General features: G+C 33.5%; 1 long non-coding RNA gene and 1 other non-coding gene across 4 annotated transcripts; one reads left to right on the top strand and one right to left on the bottom strand.

Annotated features, from left to right (window-relative positions):
• Nucleotides 1-4,286: 4,286 nt before the first annotated feature.
• Nucleotides 4,287-8,359, top strand: LOC108337252 (uncharacterized). Of its 3 annotated transcripts, none has more exons than XR_008250334.1 (6): nucleotides 4,287-4,866; nucleotides 5,121-5,159; nucleotides 5,456-5,494; nucleotides 5,585-5,968; nucleotides 6,348-6,470; nucleotides 7,964-8,359. It is a non-coding gene; the product is annotated as an uncharacterized LOC108337252 (long non-coding RNA). The 3 variants fall into 3 exon arrangements; XR_008250333.1 differs by having other exon boundaries at nucleotides 6,325-6,470; XR_008250332.1 differs by having other exon boundaries at nucleotides 4,289-4,866; nucleotides 6,362-6,470.
• A 15,950-nt stretch (nucleotides 8,360-24,309) lies between these two features.
• TRNAI-AAU (transfer RNA isoleucine (anticodon AAU)) lies at nucleotides 24,310-24,383 on the bottom strand. Its single transcript has one exon. It is a non-coding gene; the product is annotated as a tRNA-Ile (tRNA).
• Between the last annotated feature and the right edge of the window lie 3,567 nt (nucleotides 24,384-27,950).

Genomic DNA, 27,950 nt, shown 5'->3' with positions numbered 1-27,950 from the left:
ACATTGATATTTGAAAGCAATATATAATCAAAGATATCCATATATGTTCAAATTGTGATTTTATAATAACTTTTCAATATTGCACTTCTTTCTAACATGCACTTATTTCTAACGTGCACTTATTTCACACATAAAATGGACTCATCTAATAAATGACTATTACATTAATAAAGTTTGGTAATATATTATTTTAGTAAGCATACTATTATTCAATATATATATATATAGGGGTTTGCTAACGCGCGTACGCCTATTTTTCAGTTGGTACATTTTAGCAATGTGTACCGGATTTTAGTAGACAAAAATACCCTTATATATCATGGATTCTAACTTTTAAGGTTAAGGGTATTTTAATAATTTTCATTCTCAAAACTAAAAAAAAAATGGAAACCCCAAACCCTCACTCACCTCCCTCATTCCTCTCAACCCTTTCTCTTTCATCTCTCTCACTCCAACCCTTTCTCTATCATCCCTACTGTAGCCCTAATTGAAAAAAACATAAACACTTGTCGTTAAACAATTTTTTTTGTAAAGAGTTGAGTCATTGACATATTCACCTTCAGACAAAGGTTCATTCAAGATCCCTTCAATTTCACCATCGTCACTAACCTCTCTAATTTCATCATTTTGCATACGTTGAATCATCATCTCTAAAAAAACCCTCCATGCCAATTACCAATTCCTTCGGATGTCAGTATGCTTGTGAAAATTAGATAATTATATACGAAAAAAATTGTAAAATGAAAACTCATTATAAAATCATTTTTTGTAAGAAATTGTTTAACAACGAGTGTTTCTGATTTTTTCCAGGCCAATTACCAATTCCATTGATGTCATTATACTTGTGAAAATTAGATAAAATTAGATAAGACAAAAATTATAAAATGAAAACTCATTATAAAATAATTTTTTGTAAGAAGTTGTTTAACAACGAGTATTTTTTATTTTTTCGAGGTCAATTACCAATTCCTTTATGCTTGTTAAAATTGGATAAAATTTGATAAGACAAAACTTATAAAATGAAAACTTATTATAAAATCATTTTTTGTAAGATTGTTTAACAGCCAATGTTTCTGATTTTTTTTAGTTGGACTACCATAGGATGATAGAGAAAATGTTGGAGTGAGAGAGATGAAACAGAAAGGGTTGAGAGGAATGAAGGAAGTGAACAAGGATTTGGGGTTTTTTTTTCTAGTTTTGAGAATGAAAATTATTATAATACCCTTAACCTTAAAACTTAGAATCCATGATATATAAGGGTATTTTTGTCTACTAAAACCCGGTATACAATGTAGCAACATAAAAAAAGGGGTACGCGCGTTAGCAAACCCCATATATATATATCAACATTTTCTCTTTTATTCTAGTTTGTAATTTGATTCAACATAAGCTTTGTAACAATGTTCAAAGAAAAAAGGAACCTTAAATAAAAAAAAGGACCAAAACAAATTCGGATTAATTATTTACCTGGTTTTTTGCTGTTACGTGTAACACCCGGATTTCTAAGATGTCAGGGTGTAAGAACCTATATTTTTAGAAGTGGTGGGGACATGGTGGTCACCCACCTCTTGCATTATTAGGATGCAATTATTGGACGTGCTGATTTCAGGAAGCTTAGCAAGGTGAGGGATTCATTTTTTGGCATGAGAGAGAGAGAGAGGAAGAGCAGCCCAGAGGGAGGAAACCCTTTCTCCCGTTTCCAACCGTCCAAGAGCACCCAAGGGAAGTAATACCAACTTTAGAAGGGGCTGAGAGGAGGATCTGGGTAGGGCATCTGGTGAGAGTGGAGTTCTTGCAGCAAGATCTGGAGAGAAAGTGGAGAGCTGCTGAATTTGCTAGGAAATCTTGATCTGCGCTGTTGGGAGGAGATAGATCCCAACATTTACAAAGGAACTCTTCAAGAGGTAAGGGGAGTTTGATTTATTTCCTTGATTGTTGAGATATTATGGGTTTGATGCAAATCTGGGCAAAATCTGGATGAAAAGGGGGGGTTTCTAGGTTTTCTGGACTCTGGTGCGATTCTGCAGAATTTCTGCAAAACGCGCGTACGTCCAATTTTGGTGAGTCAAAATTGAACGTTCGTTCCAACAGTGCTCGACCAAATAGTGGTCGGCCAATTTTTGAACGTTCGGTAATTGTTCTGAGCGTCCGCCCGAATCGGCCAAATTGGAACGGTCGTCCATATAGTGCTCGACCAAGGTCAGCCAGTTTTGGAACGTTCGGTCTTTTAAAGCTAGCGAGCATTAGCGTTCGTCCTTGGTTTGCAATAGTGATATTAGCGTTCGGTCTTGATCATCTATTAAGTGATATTATTGTTCGGTCGTTAGTATAGGTTGAACCATGAATTTCTACCGTTCGGTTGATTTTGATTGAATAGTTTTCTGTTAAGTATCGATCTGTTACCATTCGGTCTGGAAGGTTCAGTACCGTTCGGTTAGGAATTGGATTTAGTACCGTTCGGTCAGTCTATGATTTATTACTGTTCGGTTAAGTGTTGATTCGGTCAGGATTGTAGACGATCGTCAAATTCTTAGGTGTTCGACATGATACTCTCGGTGTACAATTAATATTAAAAGCGTTCGTTCTAAGTATGTTTAGTTTAATAGCGTTTGATCTTGAATGATCGGTTTTGGTGTACTGTTGTTCGTAAGCGTTCGGTCTTAAGTTGGTTTTATTAGGATTGAAATCTGAAGCGTTCGGTTTCAGCGTAATAGAGATTATGAGCGTTTGTCTTTATTTGTTATCCTCGGTTAATGATCCTGATCATTCGATCAACCTTGAGTATTAGTGATTGTGAGCGTTCGGCCTTAATTTGATATTCTCAGTTTGGATCTTATGCGTTCGATTTTGATATCCGTTAGTGATTGCTAGCATTCGATCTTGATCAGTTAGTCTCAGGCTTCAATCTGAAGTGTTCGGTCATATTATGTATTAGTGAATGCTCGGTCTTGATAACGTTTTCAGTTAGTGATCGTCCATAGTGAGCGTTCGATCTTTTAATATTCAGATAATGAGTTTCGACCTTAACATTCGTCCCTAGAGCGTTCTGTCCCAAAGTGATTGTTCGTAAGGAACGATCGATCTCGATGATGTTAATCCTCAGGAAGTACTCGTCAGAGGTACTGTTACGACTACGCTTAATCTTGAGCGTTCGTCCTTTGGGGCTCGGTTTGATAATGTTTGGTGTTCATCAGCAGCGTTCGGTCCTTGATGATGATTGATTCCAGAACGTTCGTCCAGACAGTATCCGAGTTAAAAATAGCGTTCGGCAATAATGTATGAATCCGTGGGAGGATTTTGAAACAATTATTGAGAATTGTTGGTTATTTCCTTGATCTAATATTGGTTTATTTATACATGTTATTGAGAATATGTATGAATTCGTGATTGAGCACGTTTACTCTGTTGGAGGTGGTACATACACTATGTTATTTACTTGTAACTTCGTCTGTCTTTTGAGCATTTTTGCTAGTCTCGCGTGAGACTGAGATTCGAGTGTCACCTTCTTCTGCGCGAGGAGGTGAATGTCTCGCCCAATGACTTCGGCTCGTGTTGAGTATAGTGCATCGTTACGCGTAGTATCGATGTTTTTACTCGTTAGTCCTTGAGGAGTCGGGGAGATAGGTCTGAAGTCGCGATGGAAGACGGCTCGGGTCGCCTGTTATTGAGAGCAGGTTATGACGACGAATTACAAGTAAACGACATTGTTTATGAAGGACTAGTCTGTAATGTCATGTGTGTCGACTTATATTAAATCATGGAAATTGTGATAGTTTATATGTAATGGGTTTATGATGTGATACTTCCGGATATTCATCTTGCATGTTGTGGCTGTGGTTTCCACCCGTGATGATCGTGCTGGTACGGGAGAGATGGTAGTGCAGATGAAGCTGGATTTGGAATAATTCTTCGATGGAGACGGGAAGTAAAACTTGTTGGCTCTATAGGTAGTAGTGAGCGTTCTTATTATTGACCACTACAAGAAAAACTGAAATTACCTACCAATATTTATATACGGATTCTAATTCGTATGTAATGTAAGTATTACATACGGATTTTATATACGGACTTAGAAAAATAAATTATATATAGATTTTATATACGGATTTTTATCTATCTATAATTCGTATGTGGATATATAAGTAAGGCACGTTGTGGCGGGAAAGATTTATAAAGACTGAAGTTTATGTAATCGGCCCAATGTGTGTATAATTAAAAGTGAATCTTTCCTACCAAAACTACATACGGATCTGGAAAAGATTTTATTAAAAAAAATTATATAGTATTTGTATTAAGAAACCCTCTTGCCCCAAGTCTTAATTTCCTCTGCTCTCTCAACGAAGAACCCTCTTTATAGAAGACGCTCCTTGGACTTCTCGAAGCTTCCTCTACGACTTAACAGTGAGACCACGATCGGATTCAATGAAGGGCCTTAGCAAGAGAACTCGAAAGAGGAGGAACGCGCCTGGAAAACCCTAGGTTCGCGATGATACTCTAGGAGCGGAAAGGATTCAAAGCGGAGTGAAAAATAGGAAGATTGTTCGGTGAGAAATGCGATTTAGGTCGCGTGTTCGGTGGAAAAGGACAATTCAACGACTGAATCGGTGAAACAGTGCCAAAATGAGGATGTAATCGATGGAAAAGGCTGTAACGAGGACAAATGAAGTTGCAAAATATGATTCGGTGATGTCAATCACGACGATGAAGGCTCTGTGAGAGTGATGAGGTGAGGACATTCGCGAGCTCGAGAAGAAGCTAGGTTGAGGTTGTTGGACTCGTGAAAGCTTAAACCGTAGCCGCTGTGTGACCGGGCTATTGTTCCATAACCACCATTGCATCTTCTCACCTCCTACGAGGGTTTCCAAGGTTAGTGCATTCATATTAGGTTTAGTTAATTACTTTGTTAAATATGGTTTGGATTGGGCATGTTTTTGGAAAAGGGTTGTTTGAGACATATAAGTATAAAGAATAAAGCCACACATAATGGGGTTATCAAACTGATGTTCCTTTGATACCATACTTTAAGTATAATCTTATCTCAGTTTCGAAGCTTGTTTCTCCAAACATGTTTCTCATTCATAAGTAATTTTTTTTTTACTAATGATGGTTATTTTGTCCAGGATTCGAGAGTGGAGGCAACGGGAGGGGATAAGTTGAGAGTGAGATGTTCAAAATTAAAGCTAGAAGTGTTTTCATTTCAGTTTTACATAATTTATTCACTTTTTTTTTCTACTGTCATTGTTATCATTGTGTTTTGACTAACAATATTTTTTTTCTTTGGTTAATAATATGACTTATTGTTTACAATAAGTTAAGTCTTATATTTTTATCATAATATCTATAGGTTGTTTACCTTTTTCAGCCTTACTTGATATCTGTGCCTTATTTTCTTTAGTCCATTTCAAGTATAAGTGTATCTAACTGCCTATCTACTACTATCCATTTGGTGTTTCAGGGGAATACTTGAACTTCTACAAACAGATCAAAGTTTCATGTAAGTTTTGATAATGAAGCTTTAAATGTAATTTTGAAGCCTTTTTCTTTAATAAAATTGAAAGAATGCTATTGAATTGCTATACTGTAGGTTAGCACTACAACCTGTACCAATCATATGTTGCATTCTTGATAAAAGGAAAAGAAAAAAATACAAAAGTGGGGGCACTAATTATGAAACCTTGATTGAGAACTTGACAGTGGACGATTTGGAACTTTTGTGGAAAAGAGTACTCAAGTAATGATTCTGTCACTTGAGACAACTTCTCTTTGTTTGTTAGACTAAGGCTTTGATATGAACCGAGGATGGTGCAAATGATTATGTGTTGATTATGAAATAAATCTTTCACTAGCTGGTGATGGATTTGACACTGTGATCAAAGCCAAGGCTGCAGTCAACAGTGTACCTGGCTTCCAGAATAAGGTTTCCTGTTCTGACATTTTGGCAATGGCAACTAGGGATGCCATAACTCTGGTAATTATAATAAGCTATATCTTTTGCAATACAACTTCTAATCAAAATTCATAAATTGTATCGGTTGTAAAGTAAGTTCAATCCTAGTATAGCATTTGTTTATACAATAAGTAACAATACTATATAAAGGTCACCAGAGACATAGCAAGAAGAGTTTATTACATTGTATAAAGGAAGAACGGGAGATTTAAGAGGGCAATTATTGTTACTTTTGGGATTGAATTAGACAAGTATTTTAGGAAGATTAGGATCCCTACATAATCCATAGAGTATGATATTTTCTTTGATTTGTCTTAATAGTTCTTTTTTGGTTATGTGGAAAATAATGTTTGACATTTTATTCCTTGTACAATTAGCTGAACAGAAAATGAACATTCAGTTGGTTTCAAGCAGGAGGACCATCTTATGCAGTAGAGCTGGGAAGGCCAGATAGGAAAGTTTCAACAAAATTATGTGTTAGACACCATATACCTCATCCTGATTTCTAAGACCATATTCTCTTGTAAGTTGTGAAAAATTTCAAGAATAAAGCTTTTGAAGATTACTTTAAATTTAATTTATGCCTTTTCTGGTTGCTTTTAAATATTGCAAGTGCATGAATCATCTGATATTTGGATTGCTTTGTTTGCATTAATGGTCCTGTTAAGTTTTTTTTATTATAACCACTTATTAGTTATGAACCTGTTTGGAACAATGCAAATATGTTTATGTCATTTATTGTTTAGTTTAGAACATCTTACTCACATGCAACTTCTAATCTTGTTACCAAATCCATGATTTGACCACACAATTTATAATCCTACTACATTTTTTGTCTTCTAAATCAGGTTTAGTATAGTCTGTTTGTAATAAGTTGGAGCTTGCATACTTCAAATTGGGAATTCGAGAGCTCAATCTATATTCTTGGTTTATATATATATATATATATATATATATATATATATATATATATATATATATATATATATATATATATATATATATATATATGATCATAAAGTCTAATTTCATTCTCCAATAATAACTACAATGTTATTATTGTTGGATGAAACTCCAATTCTCTAATCCTTTTTAACATAGATAATGGCATTAAATTGAAATGTTGTACTAAGTCAAAAATTGCCTTACATACTGTCAAAAATTGCCTTACCCATTATGATAGGAAACATATAGGAGGGAAATAGAAAGTTTTCTAACCTATTTTCTCAAAATATTAGGAGTATCTCGTCAATGTTAACCCTATTTGGATCTTGCGACAGGTAATTAAACTTCCAAAACTCATTAAAATTTAGAAAAATGAAAAGTTATACTCACTTGGCTCTTTAAAATTCAGAAAATGAAAAGTCACACTCATTAAACTTTTGATACATTAATCTTATTTTTTTTCTTTTATCATGCTCAATCTAAACCATGTGTTAAGTTCATTTCTAATTCACATTCACTATATCAAATTTTAATTTTAATTTTACAAGTTCTATCTATTCCCTTAATCTTTAAAATTATTTTACAACTTTTATTTCAATGTAAAAGATATATAAGATTTAAAGATTAAGAGTCTGGTTAAGAGATGTTTTAATTAGAAATTTTTTACATGGTTTATATTTAACCTTTTATATTTTATAATACCTTTCTATTTCCCTCCTACATTTCCTATCATGTCCCACTCCCTCTTAACATGCAAACTGATACCTAAACAAAGGACTCATACCACCAAGTAATCAAAATACCTTTGTACAGATTGCAATTGTATTTATTTACATACTGTTGTATAGAAGGGCCTCCAACAACATTTAAATCACATTCTAGTAGATTAGGTTACTGTGCATTAATCTTGGTTTCATTCTTCTTATCCTAACACAATGTAAAAAACCTTTTATAATGCTATGAGTTTTTTTAAATTCATCTTAATGTTCTTCAATGTTTTGACCATCTTAATTGTTTAATAGAGTTTGTCAACTTTATGTATGACCATCCAATTGCATTTATTTATGTCAGGACATGGCATCTAGTGGTTCTGACCCACCTCCTCCACTCTCAGCACAATCTAAAAGGAGAAGGGAAAAAGCAATATATGGTGAAGTTGTTATCATGGTGATGGAGTGCAACAAGATCAACGCCCAGATGAAGAAAATCCTTAGTGATTGATTATTAGGAAACTCTAGACCTGTCATTCTATGTTGTTTGACATCTTATGAATTGTAAAATTTATAGATTGCATATTAGGAAACTCTACACTTGTCATTCTATGTTGTTTGACATCTTATGAATTGTAAAATTTATATTGTTTTGCATCTTAGGAGCAATACAATCTATTTATGAATATATTAGATATTTTGTAAACTTATTTTGATAATGGTTTTTATGTAATATATATCTCTTTTAAATGTGAAATGTTTCATATGGTGTTGAAAAAAAGTTATTATGATTACTAGTTATATGTATATTACAAATTTGTGATTAATGTATGTGTAAGTGCTGAATAATTTTTTTTTTTTGTAAAGAATGTTACATACGGATTTATATACGGATTTTTTCGTATGTAATTATATACGGATTTTACATACGGATTTTTTTGTATGTAAATTACATACGGATTTTTCCGTATGTAAATTAAATACGGAAAAATCCGTATATAAGTTATATACAGATATATCCGTATATAATTTATCTACGAAAGTTTTATATACGGATTTTTGTCCGTATATAAGTCGTATGTAACCAAGTGTTATATACGGATTTTGGACGTTATATACGGATTTTAGCTGTATTTAATTCTATTTTTTCTTGTAGTGGACGTTCGGTCTTGGTGTTATTTATTTTTAGGTAGCGAGCGTTATTAGGTAACTGTTGATCTTGATGTTAGTTGTTCTGAGGTAGCTAGCGTCCGGTCTTAATTTGGTACCCTGTGGTTTAGTTTGATTACGTTCGGTCAGTACTTAGGTGTTCAGCAGAGTACTCTAGGCATTTAACCCAGACTCAAACGTTCGTTATTATAGTGTTCTGTCTCGTAGCGATTGTTCTTAGAGAATGATCTTTATTGGTGATGTTGTTCTGAGGTTGCAATCAATTATGGGGACTGATCGGCCTTGATATTCGTTGAGGTAGCGATCGATTAATAAGTAGTGATCAGTCGTGATGATGTATGACTCAGGCCGTGATCATTCATAGGTAGTGCTCGATTTGGATGACGCTTGTCTCAGATAAGGATTGTTAACAGTTAGTGGTCGTACGTAGGGAACATCCGGTCTCGATGAGGTTACCCTCAGATAGTGTTAAATCCAGTAAAGTGATCAATTAAGCGTTCGTCCGAATGGTACTTAATCTGTGGTGCGCGAGATTTGATCTTTGAGCGATCGTTTGAATAGTGTTCGAAATAATAGTAATTGTTCTAGTAGAGTGCGCTGTCTCAGCGTGAAGTCTAAGTGCTTGATCTTCTTAGCATTCGGTCTCTTGGTGTGCGACCTAATGGTATCCGGTCTAATAGTGTTTGATGTCTAGTGTCAAGCCTAAGTGATCAATCTTAACGATCGTGCAAACATTATTCGATAAATAGGAAACTCGTTGAGTTAGCGTTCATTTCTGTGACGTTTAAGCAAATAACGTTCGGCCTAATAGTATTCGATCTGGTGTTCGGTTTCTAGCGTTCGGCCTAGTGTTTGATCTCAGTGTTCATTATGAGTGTGTTCGGTCATTATGGTTTTATGAGTTTAGCGTTCGACTCAATTGTACATGATCACCTAGCGTTCGTTCAAATGGGATTCAACCTAATAGTATTCATTAGATAGTGTTCGGCGGATAGCGCTCGGTAGATAGTGTTCGGCAGATAGCGTCCGTCCAAATAGTATCCGGTTAGAATGTTTAGGGAATAGCTTTGTCCAGTAGCTCATCAATGTATCATCCGTATGAGTGTCTAGTAGAAATTTTGGTATGATGGTGTATGGGGATGTCTAACCTAAATATTATATGATGTTTATATCAAAACAATTATGCATATTTTTATAAATGATATATTGCATGTTAGCTCACCCTTACTTATTTGTGCATGTATCGGAAAAATCATATTTTTGCGATGATCGTATAACGTTTTTGTTATACGGGAGCAGATGAAGGAATGTCACGTGATCTGGCGCAAGTGCAGGAAGATATGGAAGAATGTATTAGAAGGATTCAATGTTATCTTTACTGTTAAGTCTGAGCTGTAAACTTTTGTATAGATTTGAGCTTGAGGTTCGGGGTGTTACCGTAATTGTATTATTGCAATATTTTAAATTTTGAATTTAAAAGGGCAAAAATTTTCTTGGGATGCTACATTAATGATATCAGAGCAGTTCATCCTTAGGATGACCTCTGTGTTGTGGGTTTACCGTGTCTTCGCTGTGAAGAATTAAGTGTAAATGGTATGATTTACCATTTGCTCCGAGTCTATATAGTAAGGTGTGTATCTAACTAGAAGTTTTGAGAACAGAAAACGTCTTGATAAGAGTAATGAGGGTGCACACTCATGACTTTTACCATAGATGATTTTCCTTTCTTAATTCTGAAGGTTTGAGGTAAGAAAGAGTTAGAATTTCAGTGTTGTTTCCGGTAGTAATTCCTGTTTCGTTCTTGCTTTTGTGGTGGTGTATTGTGCTCTATGGTAGGAGAGGGATGCAGATTCAAGGACGGGTGAAGATTTGGGAGTTTAGAAGTAATGTTTTGAGTGAAGAAATTTTCAAGAAACAAGGTCAGAAAATCATATATCGTATGTTCGCAAGAAGTTCAGAGGTTAGATTAGGAGAAGCTTTAGTCAAGCATGGTTGTAGCAAGTTTTGAGAGGATTTCGAGAGGCAGTTAGATAAGGCAGAACATAAGTTCTTTGAAGCAGAATGAAGTATTGTTAGGATCTTTAAGTTAAGTGAAAAATTTGAAGGATGAGATGAGAGAAACTTACCTCGACTTGTTCCGATAGGCTTAATTTTCGAGGACGAAAATTTTTGTTGTTGGGGAGAATGTAAGAACCTATATTTTTAGAAGTGGTGGGGACATGGTGGTCACCCACCTCTTGCATTATTAGGATGCAATTATTGGAGGTGCTGATTTCAGGAAGCTTAGCAAGGTGAGGGATTCATTTTTTGGCATGAGAGAGAGAGAGGGAGAGCAGCCTAGAGGGAGGGAACCCTTTCTCCCGTTTCTAACCGTCCAAGAGCACCCAAGGGAAGCAATACCAACTTTAGAAGGGGCTGAGAGGAGGATCTGGGTTGGGCATCTGGTGAGAGTGGAGTTCTTGCAGCAAGATCTGGAAAGAAAGTGGAGAGCTGCTAAATTTGCTAGGAAATCTTGATCTGCGCTGCTGGGCGGAGATAGATCCCAAAATTTACCAAGGAAGTCTTCAAGAGGTAAGGGGAGTTTGATTTATTTCCTTGATTGTTGAGATATTATGGGTTTGTTGCAAATCTGGGCAAAATCTGGATGAAAAGGGGAGGTTTCTGGGTTTTCTAGACTCTGCTGCGATTCTGTAGAATTTCTGTAGAACGCGCGTACGTCCAATTTTGGTGAGTCAAAATTGGACGTTCGTTCCAACAGTGCTCGACCAAATAGTGGTCGGCCAATTTCTGAACGTTCGGTAATTGTTCTGAGCGTCCGCCCAAATCGGCCAAATTGGAACGGTCGTCCGTATAGTGCTTGACCAAGGTCAGCCAATTTTGGAACGTTCGGTCTTTTAAAGCTAGCGAGCATTAGCGTTCGTCCTTGGTTTGCAATAGTGATATTAGCGTTCGGTCTTGATCATCTATTAAGTGATATTATCGTTCGGTCGTTAGTATAGGTTGAACCATGAATTTCTACCGTTCGGTTAGGTGTTAATTTGTGTTGTTCGGTCAAGGTTTATTTTATACCGTTCGGTTGATTTTGATTGAATAGTTTTCTGTTAAGTATCGATCTGTTACCGTTCGGTTTGGAAGGTTCAATACCATTCGGTTAGGAATTGGATTTAGTACCGTTCAGTCAGTCTATGATTTATTACTATTCGGTTAAGTGTTGATTCGGTCAGGATTGTAGACGATCGTCAAATTCTTAGGTGTTCGACATGATACTCTCGGTGTACAATTAATATTAAAAACGTTCATTCTAAGGATGTTTAGTTTAATAGCGTTTGATCTTGAATGATCGGTTTTGGTGTACTGTTGTTCGTAAGCGTTCGGTCTTAAGTTGGTTTTATTAGGATTGAAATCTGAAGCGTTCGGTTTCGGCGTAATAGAGTTTATGAGCGTTCGTCTTTATTTGTTATCCTCGGTTAATGATCCTGATCATTCGGTCAACCTTGAGTGTTCGGTCTTGAGTATTAGTGATTGTGAGCGTTCAGCCTTAATTTGATATTCTAAGTTTAGATCTTATGCGTTCGATTTTGATATCCGTTAGTGATTGCTAGCGTTCGATCTTGATCAGTTAGTCTCAGGCTTCAATCTGAAGCGGTCGGTCATATTATGTATTAGTGAATGCTCGGTCTTGATAACGTTTTCAGTTAGTGATCGTCCATAGTGAGCATTCGATCTTTTAATATTCAGATAATGAGTTTCGACCTTAACGTTCATCTCTAGAGCGTTCTGTCCCAAAGTGATTGTTCGTAAGGAACGATCGATCTCGATGATGTTAATCCTCAGGAAGTACTCGTCAGAGGTACTGTTACGACTACGCTTAATCTTGAGCGTTCGTCCTTTGGGGCTCGGTTTGATAATGTTTGGTGTTCATCGGCAGCGCTCGGTCCTTGATGATGATTGATTCCAGAACGTTCGTCTAGACAGTATCCGAGTTGAAAATAGCGTTCGGCAATAATGTATGAATCCGTGGGAGTATTTTGAAACAATTATTGAGAATTGTTGGTTATTTCCTTGATCTAATATTGGTTTATTTATACATGTTATTGAGAATATGTATGAATTCGTGATTGAGCACGTTTACTCTGTTGGAGGTGGTACATACACTATGTTATTTACTTGTAACTTCGTCTGTCTTTTGAGCATTTTTGCTAGTCTCGCATGAGACTGAGATTCGAGTGTCACCTTCTTCTGCGCGAGGAGGTGAATGTCTCGCCTAATGACTTCGGCTCGTGTTGAGTATAGTGCATCGTTACGCGTAGTATTGATGTTTTTACTCGTTAGTCCTTGAGGAGTCGGGGAGATAGGTCTGAAGTCGCGATGGAAGGCGTTTAACCCAGACTCAAACGTTCGTTATTATAGTGTTTTGTCTCGTAGCGATTGTTCTTAGAGAATGATCTTTATTGGTGATGTTGTTCTGAGGTTGCAATCAATTATGGGGAGTGACCGGCCTTGATATTCGTTGAGGTAGCGATCGATTAATAAGTAGTGATCAGTCGTGATGATGTATGACTCAGGCAGTGATCATTCATAGGTAGTGCTCGGTTTGGATGACGCTTGTCTCAGATAAGGATTGTTAACAGTTAGTGGTCGTACGTAGGGAACATCCGGTCTCGATGAGGTTACCCTCAGATAGTGTTAAATCCAGTAAAGTGATCAATTAAGCGTTCGTCCGAATGGTACTTAATCTGTGGTGCGCGAGATTTGATCTTTGAGCGATCGTTTGAATAGTGTTCGAAATAATAGTAATTGTTCTAGTAGAGTGCGTTGTCTCAGCGTGAAGTCTAAGTGCTTGATCTTCTTAGCATTCGGTCTCTTAGTGTGCGACCTAATGGTATCCAGTCTAATAGCGTTTGGTGTCTAGTATCAAGCCTAAGTGATCCATCTTAACGATCGTGCAAACATTATTCGATAAATAGGAAACTTGTTGAGTTAGCGTTCATTTCTGTGACGTTTAAGCAAATAACGTTCGGCCTAATAGTATTCGATCTGGTGTTCGGTTTCTAGCGTTCGGCCTAGTGTTTGATCTCAGTGTTCATTATGAGTGTGTTCGGTCATTATGGTTTTCTGAGTTTAGCGTTCGGCTCAATTGTACATGATCACCTAGCGTTCGTTCAAATGGGATTCAACCTAATGGCCTTTATGCAACAAACTAGGATGGATGACATGATGGCTTATCACACTCGTCGCTATGATGAAATTAATACTCACCTCAAGGAAATTGATGATAAACTAGCCAAACTATATGTTCCCGATAGTGATGATGAGTCTTAGGCACTTTATGCTTCTATGCTTTTTGTAGTGTGTGTGCTATATAGTTTACTCCTTTGTATGCTTGCCTCTTTAAATTCAATAAAATATGTTGTTTTTCCTTAATATTTCTATGCATATGTCCTTTTATTAAGGGGGAGTATAATTTCTAATAAGTTTAGGGGGAGCAATTATACATCACTTTTTAATAATGATCAAAAAGGGGGAGAAATAAAATATTTAAAGCCTTAAACTTATTTCTAAGTTCACTAACAATTGTTTCTTCCTTAAGTTGTGTTTTAAATACAGATTATTATCAAAAGCTTTAAACATCAAGAAGGTTTTGATCATCATCAAAAAGGGGGAGATTGTTAGCAAAATGATGAAGATGAAGTTTTGATGATATCTAAATCAAGTCAAGAACAACCAAGACTCATGAAGAATGATTTTTGAAGACTTGTAACTTTTGTAATAACTGTATGAACATAGGAAATTAGTGGTTTTATGTATGCATTCAAAAGTGATGTAAAAATGTACCAAGAAGCAAAAACTGTGCAGTGCTAATCGATTAACAGGGGTCAGTAATCGATTATTCCAGAGAGCAATGGAAAAGCTCAGCACTGCATGCTAATCGATTAACAAGGGTTGTTAATCGATTAGCGCTAATCGATTAGCATGGGCTGTTAATCGATTAGCAAGGTGATTGTTTGAAAAACTAGCCGTTTTTGAGCCGTTGGACTATCCGTTGTTTTGTCTTTTAGTGACTAATCGATTAGCAACTTAAGATAATCGATTAACACAGTCAGAAAGGCTGAAAACGAAAAATGGAAGAGCCTTTGGATGAGTCTATAAATAGACTCTCATTTCCTCTCAAGGTGATCAACTACAACTCTTCCCTTGTGCTCAAATACTCAGAAACTCTTGAGAATTGTGTGCTCTTGCTCAGCTAAGGAAACTCTGTCTATAGAGTTGGTGAAATACTGCTACGGTGATAGAGGAATAGCTAGTTCATCCTTGGTGTGTCTAAGGAAGTGTTCGGAAGAGGAAGTCATCCTTCGTGAAGTATTCGGAGGAAGTGTTTCATCCTTTGTGAAGATTCAAAGGAGGTGTTGCTTCATCTCTTGTGGCATCAAGAGAGGTGTTTTCTAAACTTTTACAAATTGTATCTGTGTGATTGTAGTTTGTAATTGTTTTGTGATTAATGAAGTGTTTATCTTGTTTTGAGATAAGCGACTGGACGTAGGATTGGTAAGATCCGAACCAGGATAAAATCATCTGTGCAAATTTCTCTCAACCTTACTCTATTTTATTGTCTTTATTATTTGCTAAGTAAGTTTAATTGAGTAGAAATTTTTAAGGCACACGTTTTTAGTAAGAACCAATTCACCCCCCCCCCCTCTTGGTTTGTTATTCCACGCTAACCATTCCGCTGCAGCCGCTCTGACAATTGGTATCAGAGCTTGCTTTGATAGTCATTCAAATGGCAGGATCACATCAAACCTTTGCAGAGGGTGCTTCTATCAATAGACCACCACTATTCACAGGTGAAAATTACGCATTCTGGAAGGTAAGAATGCAAATATTTATGGAATCTATTCATATAGATATTTGGGATGCTGTTGCATTTGGTCCTTTTGTTCCAACTAACAATATGCAGGAACCAAAGCCCCGTGACCAATGGACTGCTGAAGATAAGAAAAAATTTGGTAATGATGTAAAAGCTCGTAATATTATTTCATCTGCTTTAACTGTTGACGAGTTTTAGAGGATTTCTATTTGTAAAACTGCACAAGAAATGTGGGAAGTACTTAGAGTAACCCATGAAGGTACAGATGATGTTAAGAGAGCTAGAAACAATACCTTAATCCAGGAATACGAAATGTTCAAGATGAAGCAAGGGGAAACAATAGTAGATGTTTAGAAACGCTTCACCAACATCGTAAACCATCTTATTGGATTAGGTAAGTCTTTCGATACTGATGAGCTTAATATAAAAATTTTGAAATCTTTAGACAGGTCTTGGCAACCAAAAGTGACTGCAATTTCTGAGTCACAAAATCTCAACACAATGACCATGGCTGCATTATTTGGAAAGTTGAGAGAGCATGAACTTGACCTCGGAAGACTAGATGAAGAAGAAGCAAAAACTAAGAAAAAGACTCTAGCCTTCAAATCTGAGGTAGAAAAGAGCAAAAGCAAAATGGAAGATGAAGACTCAGAAGAAGATGAAAATTTGAGTCTACTAATCAAGAGGTTCAATAGGTTCATGAAATCAAAAGGCAAAGGGAGATTTAGAAACGAAAAGAGAGAAAATCAAGGATCTTCCTCAAACTATAGATGTTATGGTTGCGGAGAAAAGGGACATTTAAAAGCAGACTGCCCAAATCAAAAGAAGGGTGAAGAAAAGAAAGAAAATAAATTCTTCAAGAAAAAGAGAGCATACATCGCATGGGACGATGACAACGAATCAATTTCTGACTCGAACAGTTCTGATGAAGAAGCAAACATATGTCTAATGGCGGATGACGACACTGCTGGAACCCAAGTAAGTACATCTAACGATTCAGATAATTCTAGTCAATATGATAGTGAAACTGAATTACATGATACTTATGCTGCTTTATTAGTAGAATCCGAAAAATTAGATATAGCTCATAAGAAATTGAAAAAGGATTTCAAAGAGTTAAAATTAAATTTTGAAAATATTCTTGAAGAAAATGAAAATTTGAAAATTACTTCTGAAAATTTCTCTAAAATAAATGATAATTTGAAAACTGAATTTACAAATTTGTCTGAAGAAAACAGAAGTTTGAAAAATAAATTTTTATATCAAGTAGAAGAAATCAGAAATTTTAAAAGTAAAGTTTTATATTATGAAAAAGAAAAATATATTGCTAATAATGAATGTGAATCTTGCATAAAATTCAAATATTTTTCTGAAAATACAACCACTAGAGAATGTAGTAAAATTTCTGAAAATAGAACTTCTAATAAATTTGTTCCTAAAAATAAATATAGAACTCGCAGAACATGGGTAGAAAAAGGAACTATTAACAGGAACACAAATGTTGCATCATGCTTTTATTGTATGAAAAAGGGTTATACATCTACCAAATGTAAAATTAAGCATTATGGTGTTCCAAGTGGTAGATATGCTTGGGTTGTAAAATGATTTTAATCTTTTGAATCTAACCCAAAGGACCCATACAAAGTAGTTGGGTACCTAAATAGCTTGTTCTTTTTATGTTGTAGGAATTATCAAAACCAAGGAAGTATATGTGGTGTCTTGACAGTGGATGTTCAAAACACATGACCGGAGATAAAAAGAAATTTACAAGCTTCCGGAAAAAGGAACGAGGCTTTGTCACCTATGGTGACAACAACAAAGGAAAAATCCTTGGAATAGGAGATATTGGAAGTGAAGATACCTTGATGATCAAAGACGTGCTATATGTGGAAGGATTAAAGCACAACTTAATTAGCATTAGTCAATTATGCGATAAAGGATTCAAGGTAACGTTCGAACAAAATTCTTGCACTATTTATAAAAATGATTCTTCTGAAATTGCTTTGAAAGGAATTAGGCATAACAATATTTATTTGATTGATTTAGAAAATGCATCAAATAGGAATATTTCATGTTTAGTAGTAAAAGAAGAAAATCCATGGTTATGGCATAAAAGAGCTGCACATATTCATATGCAACAATTGAATAAACTCATTTCTAAAGACTTAGTAATTGGTCTACCAAAACTAAAATATGTGAAAAATAAATTGTGTGATGAATGTCAAAAGGGAAAACAAGTGAAAACATCTTTTCATTTGAAAAATGTTGTTTCTAGTTTAAAACCCTTAGAACTTTTGCACATGGATTTATTTGGTCCCTCTAGGATAAAAAGTTTTGGAGGAAATTATTATGCTTTAGTTATTGTAGATGATTATTCAAGATATACTTGGACTTTCTTTCTTACTCTTAAAAGTGAAGCTTTCAAAGAATTTAAAAAGTTTGCAAATTTAGTTCAAAATGAAAAGGATTTGAAAATAAAGGCTATTAGAAGTGACCATGGAGGTGAATTTCAAAATGAATCTTTTGAAACTTTTTGTGAAGAATATGGCATTTCTCATAATTTTTCTGCACCTAGAACTCCTCAACAAAATGGAGTTGTAGAAAGAAAGAATAGATCCTTAGATGAACTTGCTAGAACTATGTTAAATGAATATAGTGTTCCTAAACAATTTTGGGCTGATGCTGTGAGTACTGCATGTTATGTATTGAATAGAATGCTTATTAGGCCAATTTTGAAATGTACTCCTTATGAACTTTTTAAAGGTAGAAAACCAAATGTTTCACATTTAAGAATTTTTGGATGCAAATGTTTTGTCTTAAATAATGGAAAACAAAATTTAGGAAAATTTGATTCCAAAGCCAATGAAGCTATTTTTCTAGGATATTCTCTAACTAGCAAAGCTTATAGAGTTTTTAATCGGAAAACACTTGAAATAGAAGAATCTGTGCATGTTGTCTTTGATGAAATTGTGGACCTTGAGGTAAAACCTCTTGAGTCAGATGAATCAGATGCAGGTGAAAATGAAGACTTGCAAAAGACAACCAATGAAGAGAAAATGAATAATCCTCAAGATGATGAAGATCTAAACAAAATATGGCAACAACCTAGAGGATTATCATTGGACAACATCATTGGCGACATATCAAAAGGGGTAAACACTAGAAGAAACTTAGTTAATTTTTGTATGAATGTAGCTTTTATGTCGCAGATAGAACCTAAGAACATTAAGGAAGCTCTTCAAGATGAACAATGGTGTATTGCGATGCAAGAAGAACTCAACCAGTTAGAAAGAAGTCAAGTTTGGGAATTGATTCCTAGAGAAGATACTCATCAAGTAATTGGAACAAAATGGGTATTCAGAAACAAACTGGATGAAGATGGAAACATCACCAAAAATAAAGCTAGGCTTGTGGCTCAAGGATATAGTCAAGAAGAAGGTATAGATTATGATGAGCCATATGCTCCAGTTGCCAGGTTAGAGGCAATACGCCTACTTCTTGCTTATGCATCTATAATGAAATTTAAATTATTTCAAATGGATGTTAAAAGTGCATTTCTAAATGGTTTTATAAAAGAAGATGTGTGTGTTGAACAACCACCTGGTTTTGAAGATTTTAAATTTCCAAATCACATCTATAAGTTAAAGAAAGCACTCTATGGTTTAAAACAAGCACCTAGATCTTGGTATGAAAGACTTAGCAATTTTCTTTTAGAAAATGATTTTAATAGAGGAAAAGTTGATTCCACTTTGTTTATTAAAAGAGTCGGAAAACATATTTTGATTATTCAAGTATATGTTGATGATATTATTTTTGGATCAACTAATAAATCTCTTTGTGAGGAATTTGCTAAGACTATGCAGGGTGAATTTGAAATGTCTATGATGGGAGAATTAACATTCTTCCTCGATCTTCAAATTAAGCAAATGAAAGAAGGTACGTTCATTTCTCAAACTAAGTATTGTAGAGAAATTCTTAAGAAGTTTGAAATGGACAAAGCAAAGGAAGCATCTACACCTATGGGAACCTCTTGCTATCTTGACAAAGATGAGTCAGGTAAAGAGGTAAATCAAACTAAATATAGATGCATGATAGGTTCTTTGTTATACCTTACTGCTAGTAGACCGGATATTATGCAGAGTGTTTCTGTGTGTGCTAGGTATCAATCTAGTCCTAGAGAATCTCACCTTACAGCAGTTAAAAGAATATTGAAATATCTTAAGGGAACTGCATCCTTTGGTTTATGGTATCCATCAGGAACGGAACCTAGTCTTGTAGGTTTTTCCGATGCAGATTATGGAGGTTATAAGATAGATAGAAAAATCACTAGTGGAACATGTCATCTTCTAGGTAGTTCCTTAGTTTCTTGGAACTCTAAGAAACAAGCCTGTGTAGCCTTATCAACCACTGAGGCTGAATATATTGCTGCTGGAAATTGTTGTGCGTAAATTTTATGGATGAAACAGCAATTAGAAGATTATGACATTCATTTAGATCATATTCCGCTTAAGTGTGATAATACAAGTGCAATAAATCTTACAAAGAATCCCATAATGCATTCTAGAACCAAGCACATTGAGATTAGGCATCACTTTCTTAGAGATCATGTGCAAAAAGGAGTTGATGTTACGGGAGAAAAATTTCTCTCCGTCTTACGAACTCATCAAATTGAGGAATCAACACTGCATCAAATGGGTTTTATTCGACAAGGCAATATGTTTGTCCGTGCTGAAGGTGATAATGCACGAGATGCTGAGGAATCAGCTGAAGAAGATGAAGCTATTCCTATGCCACATCCAACCAATGTTGCTGGACCATCCCATCCTCCCCAAAAATATAGTCTTGAAAGTATATCTAGACAAATTGAAGCAATGGCCTTTATGCAACAAACTAGGATGGATGACATGATGGCTTATCACACTCGTCGCTATGATGAAATTAATACTCACCTCAAGGAAATTGATGATAAACTAGCCAAACTATATGTTCCCGATAGTGATGATGAGTCTTAGGCACTTTATGCTTCTATGCTTTTTGTAGTGTGTGTGCTATATATTTTACTCCTTTGTATGCTTGCCTCTTTAAATTCAATAAAATATGTTGTTTTTCCTTAATATTTCTATGCATATGTCCTTTTATTAAGGGGGAGTATAATTTCTAATAAGTTTAGGGGGAGCAATTATACATCACTTTTTAATAATGATCAAAAAGGGGGAGAAATAAAATATTTAAAGCCTTAAACTTATTTCTAAGTTCACTAACAATTGTTTCTTCCTTAAGTTGTGTTTTAAATACAGATTATTATCAAAAGCTTTAAACATCAAGAAGGTTTTGATCATCATCAAAAAGGGGGAGATTGTTAGCAAAATGATGAAGATGAAGTTTTGATGATATCTAAATCAAGTCAAGAACAACCAAGACTCATGAAGAATGATTTTTGAAGACTTGTAACTTTTGTAATAACTGTATGAACATAGGAAATTAGTGGTTTTATGTATGCATTTCAAAAGTGATGTAAAAATGTACCAAGAAGCAAAAATTGTGCAGTGCTAATCGATTAACAGGGGTCAGTAATCGATTATTCCAGAGAGCAATGGAAAAGCTCAGCACTGCATGCTAATCGATTAACAAGGGTTGTTAATCGATTAGCGCTAATCGATTAGCATGGGCTGTTAATCGATTAGCGCTAATCGATTAGCATGGGCTGTTAATCGATTAGCACGGTGATTGTTTGAAAAACTAGCCGTTTTTGAGCCGTTGGACTATCCGTTGTTTTGTCTTTTAGTGACTAATCGATTAGCAACTTAAGATAATCGATTAACACAGTCAGAAAGGCTGAAAACGAAAAATGGAAGAGCCTTTGGATGAGTCTATAAATAGACTCTCATTTCCTCTCAAGGTGATCAACTACAACTCTTCCCTTGTGCTCAAATACTCAGAAACTCTTGAGAATTGTGTGCTCTTGCTCAGCTAAGGAAACTCTGTCTGTAGAGTTGGTGAAATACTGCTACGGTGATAAGGGAATAGCTGGTTCATCCTTGGTGTGTCTAAGGAAGTGTTCGGAAGAGGAAGTCATCCTTCGTGAAGTATTCGGAGGAAGTGTTTCATCCTTTGTGAAGATTCAAAGGAGGTGTTGCTTCATCTCTTGTGGCATCAAGAGAGGTGTTTTCTAAACTTTTACAAATTGTATCTGTGTGATTGTAGTTTGTAATTGTTTTGTGATTAGTGAAGTGTTTATCTTGTTTTGAGATAAGCGACTGGACGTAGGACTGGTAAGATCCGAACCAGGATAAAATCATATGTGCAAATTTCTCTCAACCTTACTCTATTTTATTGTCTTTATTATTTGCTAAGTAAGTTTAATTGAGTAGAAATTTTTAAGGCACACGTTTTTAGTAAGAACCAATTCACCCCCCCCCCCCTCTTGGTTTGTTATTCCACGCTAACCATTCCGCTGCAGCCGCTCTGACATGAGTGTCTAGTAGAAATTTTGGTATGATGGTGTATGGGGATGTCTAACCTAAATATTATATGATGTTTATATCAAAACAATTATGCATATTTTTATAAATGATATATTGCATGTTAGCTCACCCGTACTTATTTGTGCATGTATCGGAAAAATCATATTTTTGCGATGATCGTATAACGTTTTTGTTATACGGGAGCAGATGAAGGAATGTCACGTGATCTGGCGCAAGTGCAGGAAGAGATGGAAGAATGTATTAGCAGGATTCAATGTTATCTTTACTGTCAAGTCTGAGCTGTAAACTTTTGTATAGATTTGAGCTTGAGGTTCGGGGTGTTACCGTAATTGTATTATTGCAATATTTTAAATTTTGAATTTAAAAGGGCAAAAATTTTCTTGGGATGTTACACACGGGTTATTAAAAATCCGTAAAACTCAAAATTTATCATAGTTCATAATGGTAATTAAAGAAAAGCTTATCCAATTAGATTATTTCGAGTAACAAAGTAACCAAGAAAATACTCTAATTAACTATATTGTCTTAACTTGTAAAATCCTTTAAATGAATCACAAGGTTATTCCCCATATCTCTTGAGTCAATAACGCCTCTAGAACATATGTACCATTATCTCCTCACGTATAAAACATTATACGATCATCAACGATAATTTCATTCCTAAAACACAAAAATGTACATGTTTTAAGAATATAAGTTTTCCCATAGGATAACATTATCTATGTCTTCAAAAATACAAACAAAGTACCAATATAAATATAGGTCTCCATCCTACGACCTTCGCGTTACTAGCACGATGCTCTAACCAACTGAGCTAATAGGTCAAATTAATATTTGAAAGCAACATATAATGTAAGATATATGTATATGTTCAAATTGTGATTTTATAACAACTTTTCAATAATGCACTTATTTCTAACCTGCACTTATTTCTAACGTGCACTTATTTCACATAAAATGGACTCATCTAATAAATGACTATTACATTAATAAAGTTTGATAATATATTATTTTAGTAAGCATACTATTGTTCAAAATATATATATATATATATATATATATATATATCAACATTTTTTCTCTTATTCTAGTTTGTAATTTGATTCAACATAAGCTTTGTAACCATGTTCAAAAAAAAAAGAACCTTAAATAAAAAAAGGACCAAAACAAATATCTTCAGTATTTTCCCATAAAAATGAAAAATTCATGTTTTGAAACACAACTTATCAACATTTTTTCTCTTATTCTAGTTTGTAATTTGATTCAACATAAGCTTTGTAACCATGTTAAAAAAAAAAGAACCTTAAATAAAAAAAGGACCAAAACAAATATCTTCAGTATTTTCCCATAAAAATGAAAAATTCATGTTTTGAAACACAACTTATCAACATTTTTTCTCTTATTCTAGTTTGTAATTTGATTCAACATAAGCTTTGTAACCATGTTAAAAAAAAAAGAACCTTAAATAAAAAAAGGACCAAAACAAATATCTTCAGTATTTTCCCATAAAAATGAAAAATTCATGTTTTGAAACACAACTTATGCATATTTAACATATAAAATGGTTCATTTGCATAAACTCTTTTAAATCTATATATCATAGTTCATAATGGTAATTAAAGAAAAGCTTATCCAATTAGATTATTTCGAGTAACAAAGTAACCAAGAAAATACTCTAATTAACTATATTGTCTTAACTTGTAAAATCCTTTAAATGAATCACAAGGTTATTCCCCATATCTCTTGAGTCAATAACGCCTCTAGAACATATGTACCATTATCTCCTCACGTATAAAACATTATACGATCATCAACGATAATTTCATTCCTAAAACACAAAAATGTACATGTTTTAAGAATATAAGTTTTCCCATAGGATAACATTATCTATGTCTTCAAAAATACAAACAAAGTACCAATATAAATATAGGTCTCCATCCTACGACCTTCGCGTTATTAGCACGATGCTCTAACCAACTGAACTAATAGGCCACATTGTTATTTCTAAAATAAATGAAAAATTCATGTTTTGAAACACAACTTATGCATATTTAACATATAAAATGGTTCATTTGCATAAACTCTTTTAAATCTATATATCTTTAAGAATATAATTTTTCTTATTTTCTGTGCCTTTAAACACTTAAAAAATGTTTTAAATAAATAAAAAAATATTCAAATTTAACTTGGCCCATGCAGGTCTTGAACCTACAACCTTCGCGATATTAGCACGACGCTTTAACAAACTGAGCTAATAAGCCACATAATTATTTAAAAGCAATATATAAGGTAAGATATCCATATATGTTCAAATTGTGATTTTATAATAACCTTTCAATCATGCGCTTCTTTCTAAAATGCACTTCTTTCTAAAATGCACTTATTTCTAAAATGCACTTATTTCACATAAAATGGACTCATCTAATAAATGACTATTACATTTATAAAGTTTGATAATATATTATTTTAGTAAGCATACTATTATTCAAAATATATATATATATATATATCAACATTTTTTCTTTTATTCTAGTTTGTAATTTGATTCAACATAAGCTTTGTAACCATGTTCAAAAAAAAAAAGAACCTTAAATAAAAAAAGGACCAAAACAAATATCTTCAGTACTAAACTCCAATCTTTATTTCATTTATTATTTTTGTTCATTTTTAGACTCAACCTTCATGATATTCATGGTGACTAACTAACTTAATAGGAAGCTCACACTTTTTTAAAATAAATGAAAAATTCATGTTTTGAAACACAACTTATACTCTTATATATCTTTAAGCACAACACTCTAACCAACTGAGATAATAGGCCAGAGATAATAGGCCACATTGTTATTTGAAAACAATATATAATATAAGATATCCATATATGTTCAAATTGTGATTTTATAATAACCTTTAAATAATGTGTTTCTATCTAAAATGCACTTATTTCTAACGTGCACTTATTTCACATAAAATGGACTTATCTAATAAATGACTATTACATTAATAAAGTTTGATAATATATTATTTTAGTAAGCATACTATTATTCAATATATATATATATATATATATATATATATATATATATATATATATATATATATATATATATATCAACATTTTTTCTTTTATTCTAGTTTGTAATTTGATTCAACATAAGCTTTGTAACCATGTTCAAAAAAGAAAGGAACCTTAAATAAAAAAAGGACCAAAACAAATATTTTCACATTATTAGCACAATGCTCTAACCAACTGAGCTAATAGGCCACATTGTTATTTGAAAGCAATATATAATGTAAGATATCCATATATGTTCAAACTGTGATTTTATAATAACCTTTTAATAATGCGCTTCTTTCTAAAATGCACTTATTTCTAACGTGCACTTATTTCACATAAAATGGACTCATCTAATAAATGACTATTACATTAATAAAGTTTGATAATATATTATTTTAGTAAGCATACTATTATTCAATATATATATATATATATATATCAACATTTTTTCTTTTATTCTACTTTGTAATTTGATTAAACATAAGCTTTGTAACCATGTTCAAAAAAAAAGAACATTAAATAAAAAAAGGACCAAAACAAATTCGGATTAATAATTTATATGGTTTTTTGCTGTTGCATGTAACACCCGGATTTCTAAGATCTCACGGGTTATTAAAAATCCGTAAAACTCAAAATTCATCATAGTGCATAATCGTAGTTAAAGAACAGCTTATCCAATTACATTATTTCGAGTACCAAAGTAACGAAGAAAATACTCGAATTATATTGTCTTAACTTGTAAAACGCTTTAAATGAATCCCAAGGTTCTTCCCCATATATCTTGTGTCAATAACGCCTCTAGAACATATGTAACATTATTTGCTCACGTATAAAACATTATATGATCATCACCGATCATTTCATTCCCCAAAACACAAAAATGCACATGTCATGGGTAAGGTACGGATAAAAAAATCATAAAAACAAGATACATACATACTGATTATATGAACCATACTTAAACACACAACAAAATACATATCTTGTACTTATACCCACCATAATCAAACACATAAAAAGATACATACCTTATGATTCTTTCAACCATAATCAAACATCTCATACAAAGTAGTAAATACAATATGATTCCTAATCCTCTAACATAGACATTTCAAACATACAGAATTACTCGAGCCTTTTATTATTAAAATAATAGTCTCATTGTTTTTAATCCATTACCACTTCTAAAATAACATTATCTATGTCTTCAAAAATACAAACAAAGTACCAATATAAATATAGGTCTCCATCCTACGACCTTCGCGTTATTAGCACGATGCTCTAACCAACTGAGCTAATAGGTCAAATTAATATTTGAAAGCAACATATAATGTAAGATATATGTATATGTTCAAATTGTGATTTTATAACAACTTTTCAATAATGCACTTATTTCTAACCTGCACTTATTTCTAACGTGCACTTATTTCACATAAAATGGACTCATCTAATAAATGACTATTACATTAATAAAGTTTGATAATATATTATTTTAGTAAGCATACTATTATTCAATATATATATATATATATCAACATTTTTTCTTTTATTCTAGTTTGTAATTTGATTCAACATAAGCTTTGTAACAATGTTCAAAGATAAAAGGAACCTTAAATAAAAAAAGGAACAAAACAAATTCAGATTAATTATTTATATGGTTTTTTGGTGTTACATGTAACACCCAGATTTCTAAGATCTCACGGGTTATTAAAAATCCGTAAAACTCAAAATTCATCATAGTGCATAATGGTAGTTAAAGAACAACTTATCCAATTACATTATTTCGAGTACCAAAGTAACGAAGAAAATACTCCAGTTATATTGTCTTAACTTGTAAAACGCTTTAAATGAATCTCAAGGTTCTTCCCCATATCTCTTGTGTCAATAACGCCTCTAGAACATATGTAACATTATTTCCCCACGTATAAAACATTATACGATCATCAGCGATCATTTCATTCCCCAAAACACACTAACGTACATGTCATGGGTAAGCTATGGATAAAAAAATCATAAAAACAAGATACATACATACTGATTATATGAACCATAATTAAACACACAACAAAATACATATGCTGTACTTATACCAACCATTATCAAACACATAAAAAGATACATACATTATGATTCTCTCAACCATAATCAAACATCTCATACAAAGTAGTAAATACAATATGATTCCTAATCCTCTAACATAGACATTTCAAACATACAGAATTACTCGAGCCTTTTATTATTAAAATAATAGTCTCATTGTTTTTAATCCATTACCACTTCTTAAATAACATGGTCTATGTCGTCAAAAATACAAACAAAGTACCAGTATAAATATAGGTCTCCACCCTGCGACCTTCGCGTTATTAGCACGACGCTCTAACCAACTGAGCTAATAGGTCAAATTAATATTTAAAAGCAATATATAATGTAAGATATCTATATATGTTCAAATTTTAATTTTATAACAACTTTTCAATAATGCACTTATTTCTAACCTGCACTTGTTTCACATAAAATGGACTCATCTAATAAATGACTATTACATTAATAAAGTTTGATAATATATTATTTGAGTAAGCATACTATTATTCAATAAATATATATATATATATATATATATATATATATATATATATATCAACATTGTTTCTTTTATTCTAGTTTGTAATTTGATTCAACATAAGCTTTGTAACAATGTTCAAAGAAAAAAGGAACCTTAAATAAAAAAAGGACCAAAACAAATTCGGATTAATTATTTATATGGTTTTTTGGT

This window comes from Vigna angularis, chromosome 7 (assembly GCF_016808095.1).
Source record: "Vigna angularis cultivar LongXiaoDou No.4 chromosome 7, ASM1680809v1, whole genome shotgun sequence".
Classification (NCBI taxonomy): Eukaryota; Viridiplantae; Streptophyta; class Magnoliopsida; order Fabales; family Fabaceae; genus Vigna; species Vigna angularis.
Note: the sequence above shows the minus strand (reverse complement) of the source record. Positions and strands in the feature narration are given on the sequence as shown.